Raw genomic sequence first — 11,667 nt, forward strand, 5'->3', positions numbered from 1 at the left:
TTAGTATTTGTGAGTTTTTTATTTTTTTACTTATTTGTGATTTTGCTTATATTCTTATATATATATAGAAGCATTATGGTCAGAGATATAATTTTAGCTTAAAAACAATTTTTATAAATAAAAAAACTTACCACTAAACATATTTAAATACGCCCTTGGTTTAACTTTTTTTGTTAAAAGTAGGACAGTTAATTAACCTTCATTTACTTTCTTGTTTCTAAACTTACTTTATTATTATAGCATTTCAAAACTAAAATACTTTGTTAATACTTTTTCTACCAAATTTCTTTGTAGATATACTGTTAATAATTTCAAATTAGCTTCGTTATAAGGAAATTCAAGTATTATGTTACACACATATATTAAACTGAGAAATTTAGTATTATAACATTTAATTCTGAAAATATACTATTTGTATTTTTTTTACATGACGTAGCTAATACAATTTGTTTTATAATTTTTATTTGTTATTATTAAAGATATGTCATTTTTTTAGAGCAAAAGTGAAGTATATTTTCTTCAGTTTATCGAGTTTTATATAATTTTACCTCACTATTTGTTTCAATGGTGAACTGATTTTAGTACAAACTATATCTGATTGATTTAAATCCTTAACTAATAAAATAGAAACTAGTGATGTTTCAGTTTATACTAAACAAAACTAATATGTTGTGAAACTAAGTTTAATTTATTTGTCTAAGTTTAACAGTTTATTAACTATAATATTTTTACATTGAAAAGAATATACTTTTTTATGACATTTGAAAATTTGTAAATTAAAGATAAATAATATTATAAACACAAGTGAAAATAGTAAATTGAATCTGAAATAAAAACTATTTTAGTTATAAAACAGACCCACTAAGTAAAAAATATTAAATTTTAGGCAAATAACTAAGCAGCTGTAATACTAGTTTTTAATAGTCACTATACTAAGTACACTTTATTGTTAAATAATTTTTAACTGTATTTAATAATCTCTACTTAGGAATTGAAAAAGAGTATTAGTATTTTTGTTCTAATCAAAAATGCTTTAAATATACTGAATATAATTTTCTAAATTAAGTATATTACTTTTTAATTCTAGTTTCAAATAAAACACAGTAAGTTGATGAACATAACATTTCTAGACAGCTTTATATTTTTTTTCTATTCAAAAACTAAACTTTAATTAAAGATTAACTAAGTAACCTTCATCAATAACGATATTGATTTGTTGGGTTTTGTTATTGATAAAGCTGCTGTTTAATAATACGGTTAATTTAAGTTTTACAGACGTTCAGATGGAACGCCGGCTTAATTTAGTATACTAGTTCTTACTACAAAAATTAAAATACTAAACTGGTTATTAGTGCACGTACTTTATAAACAGATTAATAAAAATCATTGCGCAATAATAAAAATTAAATAAATTATAAAAAAAGTTTTTACAAATTGCTGCTAAGTTAATTATTGTGGAACAAAAACTAAGCATTAGACACTTTGCTGTCTGCATATTTACATTGCTAAGCGATAGATTCGACGATGTAAGTTTAGTTAATAAATGTTATTATATGTGGTTCACTCGCCTTTCCGGCTCCATCCATCTCTGCGTCGTTGTGTTGGTCTCCCTGTGTCTCGTGTTTTGTCCTCGCTTCTCCCCTACGTTTACTGCAAGCCACCTCATAACTTTAACTTTTATTTTAAATTTCTTCCAAAACTTTTAAAATCTTTCTATTTCTCATGCTTCTTTGTTCGTCTATCCTGCGTCTTCTCGCTTCTCGCTTCTGCGCCTGAAGTCGGACAACTTTTAAAACTTTTAAACTCTTTCTCAAAACTTTCAACCTCTTTCTCAAAACTTTTAAACTCTTTTTATGCTTCTCTTCTCACCCTCTGTTCTCAACACGGATTGTTACGTCACACAAAGCTTCTACTTTAACACATTGTAAAAATTTAATACAATATAATATAATTATTTAATAAAATGCAAAGATAAAAAATGTGAAGACTGTTTCGTTACAACTTAATAAATTTATTGTTTATCTTAAAACATTGTTATTCAACTCTTTATTTTAACTTGTAAACTTTTTGTTAAACATGCTCAAATATACATAGAGTCTAAACATGTCAAAAATTTACTTGTTAACGTATAAGAGTTTAAACAATTTTTTTTATCAAACAATTTTATTGAATAATTTAGGTAAAACATTTATTATTTATAAATAAAAACTTCATCAAAGTTATTAAAAAAGGATTCGACATTTACCTTACCTATAAATTGAAAGTTTCAAGTTCGTAGCAACAGAAATCTAAACTGGATAATTTTTTTACTAAGCACGGTAATAGTTTTCATCGTTTTAATAGCGTCGTCACCAATTCAAGCCTCCTAGCAGCTAGATTACAGGCGCTTGCCAAAGCACCCAGCTGATAAAATTAGAATATATTAGCATTTAAAGTGTTAATTTTTATAATAAAGGTGTTTTACGTATTTAATAGTTGAATTAAGTTTTAAAATTAAGCTATAAATTTACTATTGACAATAAAATATTTCTAAATTGCTGCAATGAACTAAATTCTAGCAAATTATTTATATAATATTTTAGTAAACTTAATAAACTTTAATTTCTAAACTACTTTCTGATAGAATTAATGAAAATATTCAACAAATATTAGTTTAAAGTTTTGTCATTTTTATGTTAAATAAAAATAATAAACTTTATACTTTTGGTACTGAACATTTAAAAACCGACTAATTAAGATATTTTTTTAATAAAACGTTCAAACTATTAAGTTTTTTATTTTATTGAGATAACTATTGACATAACAGTATCTTTGTTACACAGTACTTTTTAACTTTTTAAAACTCCAACGTGTTATATAAAAAACTAAAGTACCAAACTTAAGTCGAAAAATTTTTATTATTGCTTTTCAATCGCGGTTTCAGAAAATAGTTTTTCTGTATTTAATAAGTAAACTATAGTGATTTTAATAAGCATTTTACAAAACAAGTATTCTAACATCTGTATTTAATATACATAGTTTAATCAAATAATTTGAGATATTTATCTAAACTTAACAACTAAACAGATATAATGGGAAGGTTTCAGCATTTACCCTTTTTACTGTTGTCTTTTTCATACACCAAATAAATTGTCTAGTTTCTGGAATTAAACATTCTGTTCACCATATCAGCTATTACAATGTAGATGACAGGCTCCCATATTTAAATGTGTTTTAATCAGATTTATCAAATTTAAAATAATATTAACATTAATGTTTAAACTGTTTGATTGTTGTTATATATTTTGAAAACAGTTGTTTTTGTGACATAAGTCAAATGTTTAGATAAAACAAATTCTTGATTTAATCTAAGATGTATTTTATAAGTATAGTTTATTGAAAACAAAAAAGCGCTCAAAATATTTGGCCAAGGTTACGAAAAGCCTTTCAGTTATCGAGTCTCACATCACGAAAGACTTTTAACGTCTTGTCCAGGACAATAACTTGAGACAACTGAGTTTATTATGTCTTTAAATTATTTTATTACAGTAACCTCTAGCTTATTTACGCACGTTGTTTCCACATAAAAAAGTGCGTAAACATACGAGAGATCGTAAATATACGAGAGGTACCAGATGTACTTACTATAATGGCTGTTTTTGATATTGCTTCTAGTTAAAAGCAGACTGGGGACTTTCCTACTTTTAACAATTTGTTTTTTTTATTTATGAGTATAAAAACAAAAGACAAAACTATACATATATCAATAAAAAAAGTATATTGAAAATTAGTGATATGTTTATTAACAAAATAAATTGAGATTTGTCTAAAGTGTAAGCAATATATTTATTAAGTATCACTGCTACTTTTTGCTAGGAAGTTTCATTAGATTTTTTTTAGATGTTTATTCATATATAGGGCAAGAATGCTGTATTATCTATTTGTGTTTTAAACTTTCATTATTTCATTATACTTTCATTATTTAACACAGTCATATTTCTTCCAAAATTTTAATTTAATCTTTTATTGTTATCAAAATTTCTGATATACTGAGGTACAACTAAATGTTTATTAATTAGTCAAGGAACATAAGTTTAAAAAAATTATACAAATAGAGCGTTGAGTTGGCATTTAAAAAATATTTTAAAATAGATATATTCATTAAACTTAATTTGTGCAACATAAAAACAAAAATTTTTTTTTGAATTTTTTAGAATTCTAAAATGCGTAACTAAACGAGAGTGCATAACGTCACAAGTGCGTAAGGATGCAAGAGGTTACTGTAGTATGAATTTTTCGTTCCAAGAGTTCAACGAAACTGTTCGGCCAAAAATAAGCGTTGCTTGTCTAAAGTAGTCTGCCAAGTAAAATTTTCAAATAGAATTAAAATACTGTTAGCACTCTATTGAATAAAGTTAAACATAAAAAGACTAAACTCACATATAAAGTTGTTTATTTTCTTAAATTAGACAAACAAAAACAGTTATTATAAAACATAGACGTCTAAAAAGTTCATTTTACAGCAAAAACTTATTACTTAACGCGATGTTGGTATTAATGGGAATAAAATTTTGTTAATTTTTGTTTATGCGAAGGTCCTATCAATCAATAAGAATTTTTAAAATTAATATTGCTAATTAAAATAAGTTTAGATGTAAAGTAAAACATGTAAAAAAGTGTAAAATCCATCTAGTTTTATTTTAAACAATTCTAAAGCACTTAACGATATGTTAATTTTTTAGTTTGTTTTTTACTTCTTAAACTTAAAAAAACCACATTTGACTAAAACAGTAAAAGAAAATCTTATGTTTGAACTTTTAAATAAATAATTTTAAGATGTTAAAATAAAAACACACTACAGCTATTAGTATATTTTATACAATTTTCAAGCAATAAATTTATGCAAAAAACGTTAAGTTAAACTTAAAAATATATAAAAGAAAAATGATCAAATGGCTTCATTGTATTTTTTTGACCCTAAAACTAATAAAAGGAATAAAAGCTCTTTGTTTTAAGTGTGTAGTTAAACTTTTTTAGAAATGTTTTTTTTTTGCTTAAGTTATTAAATCACATTAAATAAATTCAGTTTAAGATATTTGTAAACAAAAAATGCTATGAAAGTAAGTTATTTTTTTATTAAGTAAGAATTTTCAATAACTAGAAAACTTGGCTTATTTATATTTCAGTAATTTTAAGAAAACCAAAATTAGTAATTTTATGAATTCAAGTGAAAACAGTAAACTAAATTTGTGTCAGTTTTAAACGAGACTTGTTGAAAAGATTGAAAAGTTTTTAAATATACTCTTTTAGATTAAAGATAATAATTTTTAACTAAGTTTTATAGTTATCTACTTGTAAGTTTCAATACTATTTGTGAGTTTTGTTTTGTTTCGTCACTTGCCAGCTTAAATGCATAAATTTCAATTTTTTCTTAATTGTATAACTTACTACTTTTGCAAGTTTGTAGCTCAAACTATAAATGGATTCAAAGTAAGCGCTTAAATTATACTTTTATAATTATATTTAAGTAGTGAAGTGATATGAAGCTAATACTAAAGAAAACTAAGATTACAGTTTTTAAGTATGAAATTACTAAACCGAAGAAAGTTTAGAAGTAGTCAATAGTAAAAACTGATTATTCTTTTATTTTGAAAAAGTATTAGTACGAAGAAAAATTAAATAGTGAAATTAAGAATAAATTAAAAAGTATGAAATGCAATAACTTATTACTTTACACTTTCTATTTCCCTACGAAAAGTTTTGTTAAATAAATGCAAATAAAGTAATTTTAGAATCTTTTTTTATAAGTTATAACTCCAGTAACTTTAAAAAAGAATTGGTCTAACGTTTACCATATTTTTTAACTTCTTCTATCAAAAATATAGTTATCTGCCTGTTTCAATGTTGTGCACGGTGATAGAAATCAGCGTTTTAATACAGTAGGGCCGTCACCATTTCATGCCTTCTACCAGCTAGATTACAAGCGCCTGCCAAAGCTCCCAGCTGATGAATTTGAAATATGAATATTTAAAGTATTAATAATAAACTGTTTATCACGTTGTTCTAGACATAAGTTTTCAAGTCTAAGTTATAATCTAAGTTTTTTTATTGTTTTCGCTGCATTTGTAGTTTTTTTAAGACATAAAAACGTAATTAATTTAAACAACTAAAACCGAAACATACGTATAGTTCTCATCTTAATGCAAAATCTCAATAACTTTAATACAGATGTTTATCAAACATTTTAAAGAAAACTTATAAAACCATTTATAAAAATTTCTTTTTAAATACAAGAGCATATATTTTAATACGTTCTTAGTTTTTTAGCAATTCATATCAGTTAGATAAAAGTAAATTTTCTGAATTTTATACTATTGAGTTCTTTTTAAACATTTTTTTTTTCTATATTTCTTAAGTCATCATTTTTTAGTATAACCTATTATTGAAAATTTAAAAACTAATTTCATACATTTTAGTTTTATTGACTACAGTATTCTTCAATAATAAATCTAAGCACTGACTTTGAAGCCAGTTATTGGGTTGTGAATATTTCTCGCAGAAAATAAAAGTTGTATTTTCGACATCTGTGCTTTTATGCTGCATTGCATAGTACCGTAGTAGTAATAGAATTAAAAATAATTCTGTATTTACATATAAATAAACAGACAATGAACAATAAACAGTCGTATTTTAAATAATGGTAATCAACTTAAATTTTACAGCTCTTGTTTATGCAGCTTGTAAGTAATCTTATTTACTTATCATTTGGTTTTGAAAGATTATTTTATAAATATAAATATAATTATCTACCTTTGTTTTTCACGTGTAAAAAATATAATTGTAATTAATCTTACTTATTTTGTAAGCCTTTTATCTAGTAAGGTAATTTGTATCGTAAATTTATTTTACTAAAAATTTAATATTTTCTATAGTTATTTTAGTCAAATAGTTTTCAAACTTATACAAATAAATAAAACTTACTTTATTTTAAGGAAATGTATACCTTTTATTTTCGAATAACTAAACTGTTAACAAGTTAAGTGTGTTAATAATTACAAAAATTATTTACGTTTCTAAAAGCATTTAGCTAAAATTTTGATATATATATTTTTCTTGTTTTCATATATATATTTTTTATTTTAAAGAAATTAGAACTATTTAATCAAAGTTTCATTGTTTGTTTTATAGTTTGTTATAAGTTTACAGTAAGTTATAACCCGAAATGTGTTTGAAATTAATTTGATTCAACGATGATTACTTACTAAAATCTTAAATCTTCAAAAAAACGTTAGGTTATTTATATATATGTCTTCAACACTAATAAAAAAAGGTTTGCATATATAAACGTAATTATATGAACTTATTTACGATTTTATTTTTCTTACGTCACTATACAACTTAAAACACAAGATTTAAAAGTTATAAATTTTGACTCAACTTTAAGTTTTGCAAGTAAAATTTGTAGCTAAAACTTAAATGCTTGAAAAGTTTGCGCATAATTAATGCTCATATAATGATTTTTTAATAATTAAGTTAATATGTAGCTATAAGTGCAGAAAACTAGGATTACATTTTAAATACAAAACTACTAAACCAAAGAAAATTTGATTCCCTTAATATTAAAACTTATTCCTTAATCTTGATAAAATTAAATTAACTACTGAAATGTAGAACAATGAAAAAAGAATAGAATGCACAACTTTATGCTTTAAGCTTTTTATTTCCCTAAGAATAGTTTTTTAAAGTTATTTATTAATTATAGTAGTTACTGTTTAAAAACTTACATATTTAATGTTTTTTTGAAGTAATCAATGTATTACAAAGTAAGTTGTAGTTATAAACTCAAAACATATATTACAAATATTAAGTTTATATAACCAATTTAAAACCACATTATTATATAGCTGTAAAGATTAAGATGACTATTAACTCCGATCTAATAACAACGTTAAACAATTAGATAATTCTTTATATAATTATAAGTTTCAATTTTATTTACTATTTTATTTTCGTTACGTCACTATGCAGCTTAAAAGCACAAATTTCAAAAGTTTTAAACTTTCACAACTTTTTCATTTTGCGAGTAAAAATAAAAGCTCAAAAATAACTGCCTTAAACGTTAGCGCTTTAATAATGTTAATATATTGATGTTTATGTATTTGAGTGATATGTAGCTAATAATGAATCAATTTAGAATTACAGTTTTAAAAAAAAAAGTTGCGAAACCAAGAAAAATTGAACTTTTTTTATATTAAAACTGATCATTATTTAGTTTTTTGAATTATACTTGTTCAAACAATAAAGTATAGAATGCAACAGCTTTATACTTAACGATTTTTATTTCTATACGAACAGTTTTGTTAAATATATTCAAGTGAAACATTTTTAAACTGTTTTTAGTTTTGTCCATACAAACTATAATTTTTAAATGTTTTGTACTAATATATTAATGGAACTTAAAAATCTAGCATAAGTTAGTTAAGTGGTTTTAGTTACTGTTTAACAAAAAAAAAACGTAAATACTTTAAATGGTTAAGTTTTGTAAAAAATTGACAAAACAGTATCTTTATAACAAAGTACTGAAAAACTTTATAAAACTGTAGCATATTTTCTAAAAATTAAAATACTTTAGTAACTATAATATTAAAATAAAGTAAGTTTAACGATCAATTAGAATTTGATCGTAGTGTTAAAAATAGATTTATTTTTAAATAAAGATATACTACAGTGATTTTAGTTAGCATTTTACAAATTGATTATTTTTAAACATGTGTTTCACATATATTTCACATATAGGTAACGGGTCAAAATTGCACGAAGACTAAATTGCACGAGGTTATTAAATTGCACGAGGGATTAAATTACACGAGATCAAAATTGCACGAGTCCACAAAAATGTATGAAGATAAGTTTGGACCTAGGGTCAATTTTGCACAAGTTACATTTTTGCACAAGAGTAGAAAAAAACAGAAAAGAATACAAAAAAAAATAATCTAATAAAAAAAAAAACTATTACTGACCGAAGGTAAGAGCTAGGGTTGACACTGATAGGAAAAAAAAAATAACGTAAGTTACCAACCGAAGGTAACGGTTTAGGAATATTACAGTGATAGTAAAAAAAACAATTGTTAAAAAAAATAAATAAAGAATAAAATAAAAAAAGATAAGAAAAATCTCCGTGCAAAATTGTCTGCTTGTGCAAAAGTGCCTTCGTGCAAAAGTATCTTTGTGAAATTTTATTTTCGTGCAATTTAAACCCTTGTAGAAAAGTGTCTTTGTGCAATTTTGTACACTCGTGCAAATTTGACACCTATTTATATATCATATTTAAACTTTGCAATTGTCTTATATATTTCAATGTATTCTGTTCTAATATCACCCTTTTATTCTTAGTTAGATTAAAACTTTAATATTTTTATGTTAATGTGAATATATTTGTAAAACCCATTTCGTTCTTAATAATAAAATAATTGAAAAAACCATCTTCATAATTTTATGAAAATTTTATATAATAATTATGTTTGATGCTACATAACCATATAATTTTTTTAAAATAAAATTATTCTTTAAAAAATCGAAATGTTCCTAGGACTGAATACTTTCATAAATTTATTTTATCTTAATTATGGGTTAGAAGTTGTTTAACTGATTTTTAAAACTTTAAACGAGATTTAAAACAACAAAAGTTAATTTATAATAAACTGTATATTAGCTGTTAGTTAAAATTTTAGAGTTCAAATTTTAATCAACATTTCTTGTTTGTAATCAATGTTAAAATATGTAGAATTAACTTAAATTAAAAGTTTTATACTTAAGAAAGTCAATATAACTGATGTTTAATATATTTTGAATATTAATATATCTCGATATTTTATATTTCTTTAGTATTTACGAATAAACGCAATCTTTAACGTTTTAAATGCTTTAATTTATTCAAATACTTCAATGAAAAAAGTTTTAGAATAGGACCAAACTAGATATGTGTTCTTTATTTTTATCAAACATAAAAAAAAATATCATAACTATGTCTAATTCTACATAAACCACAGAAAACTTAATAAAATTTTGAATATCTCTGTTGAATAACTTTTGCTAATTAAATTTTTATTTAACCATTTTAACAGTGGTTTACAAACTTAACGATTCTAAAGACTTCGTTTGATAAAAAAAAGAATCTAAATTAATTTTAGTTATGAAAATGATCGTTTGTAGTATTCAGGTATTTGGTATCACAGACATTATATTATCCATTAAACCTAGCTTATTTTGTTTGTTTTCGTTTACTTGGTCTGAATATATTTTTGTCTCAAAAAGGCAAAGAAAAACTATGTGTTATCAAATATGACCAAGGGGCTAAAGATTAATATGGTTATTAGTCAATAAAACTAAATAACATAAATCTTAAATTTTTTTTGATTTGATTACTTTGTTAGGTATGTAAGTAGTTATTAAAATATGTTCATAGTTTTATCTACTAAATAATCTTTTTTTTATGTTTTTTCAATTTTATTGAAGCAAAACAAATGTTTCCTTAGTTAGTAATCTTTTCATAAGTAACCTAAAATAAGAGCGGCTTTACATAAGAAATAGCTACCATAAATTCAACAAAAAGTATCGTCTAAAATTTAAAATAACTGTTAAAAAGATTTACTCATCAAATATAAAGAAACATAAAAACTCTATTATGACAATTTTAGTAAAAATAAAAATAAGCAGCTTCTAGTTTTAGAAGCTGCTTAACTTTATTTTGCTAAAACAGATTATAAAAACTAAAGTTGTTGTGTTGTTTTAATCAATAATAAGTAACACTTTGTAAGTAAGGTGTAGTAAGGTGATCTCTAGCGTTCTCCATTATCAAACCACACTGTTATGTAGTTTGATAATATAATTCTAGAAACAAAAATGGTGTTTTGTTTTTAACAGTATTTTAAAAACTATGAATATAGGAATAAAGAAAATGTTTAAGATATGTTTTGTTAGAATAATAATTGAGTTATTTTAATTTTGTACGATGAAACTAAGCTCAGTTTCATAAATTAACTTTTAATTTGGAAATTTTGTAAATAAGTACCTTTTAATTTATTCATTAGCTTCATCTAAGTAGTTTTAGTGGTCACAGTAAAAAGTATTCTTTATTTTAAAAAGTATACATATGTTTTTTCGTATAAAATCAACAAAAAATGAAGTTGTATAATTTTATTTACTTTTAAATATTCATAGTGTATTGAAGCTATAGAATTTCTTCAATAATATACTTCAAAAAAGTAGAGGTTTTTTTTGTTAAGTCAGCGCGATTCTGGTTTATTAAAAAAATACAAAACGTTTTTGTTACATGAAATATCTAAAAGTACAAACGGACATTTTCTGATTAAAATAATTCAAAAAAAAAAATTCAATGGTATAAGTAACAACTGGAATATAGTTAGTAACCATAGAAGTGTTTAATTGTTTTTAAATTTCATTGTCATGTTTTTCATTTTGCTTTATGCAATGAAACTTCTAATATTCTAATTTATATTTTTACAACAAATGAGTATTTGGAAGTAAAAACATGTTAAAAAAAATTATAAACTGCAGCTATTTGACATAATTTCATCAAATATTAATAAAAAGCATTTTAATTTTAATTTATAACAAAGTAAACAAATAACATGCATAAATAAAGAAAATTGCTACATAAAAATATTG

This window comes from Thalia democratica, unplaced genomic scaffold, assembly GCF_965202585.1.
Source record: "Thalia democratica unplaced genomic scaffold, ktThaDemo2.hap1.1 HAP1_SCAFFOLD_80, whole genome shotgun sequence".
NCBI lineage: Eukaryota > Metazoa > Chordata > Thaliacea > Salpida > Salpidae > Thalia > Thalia democratica.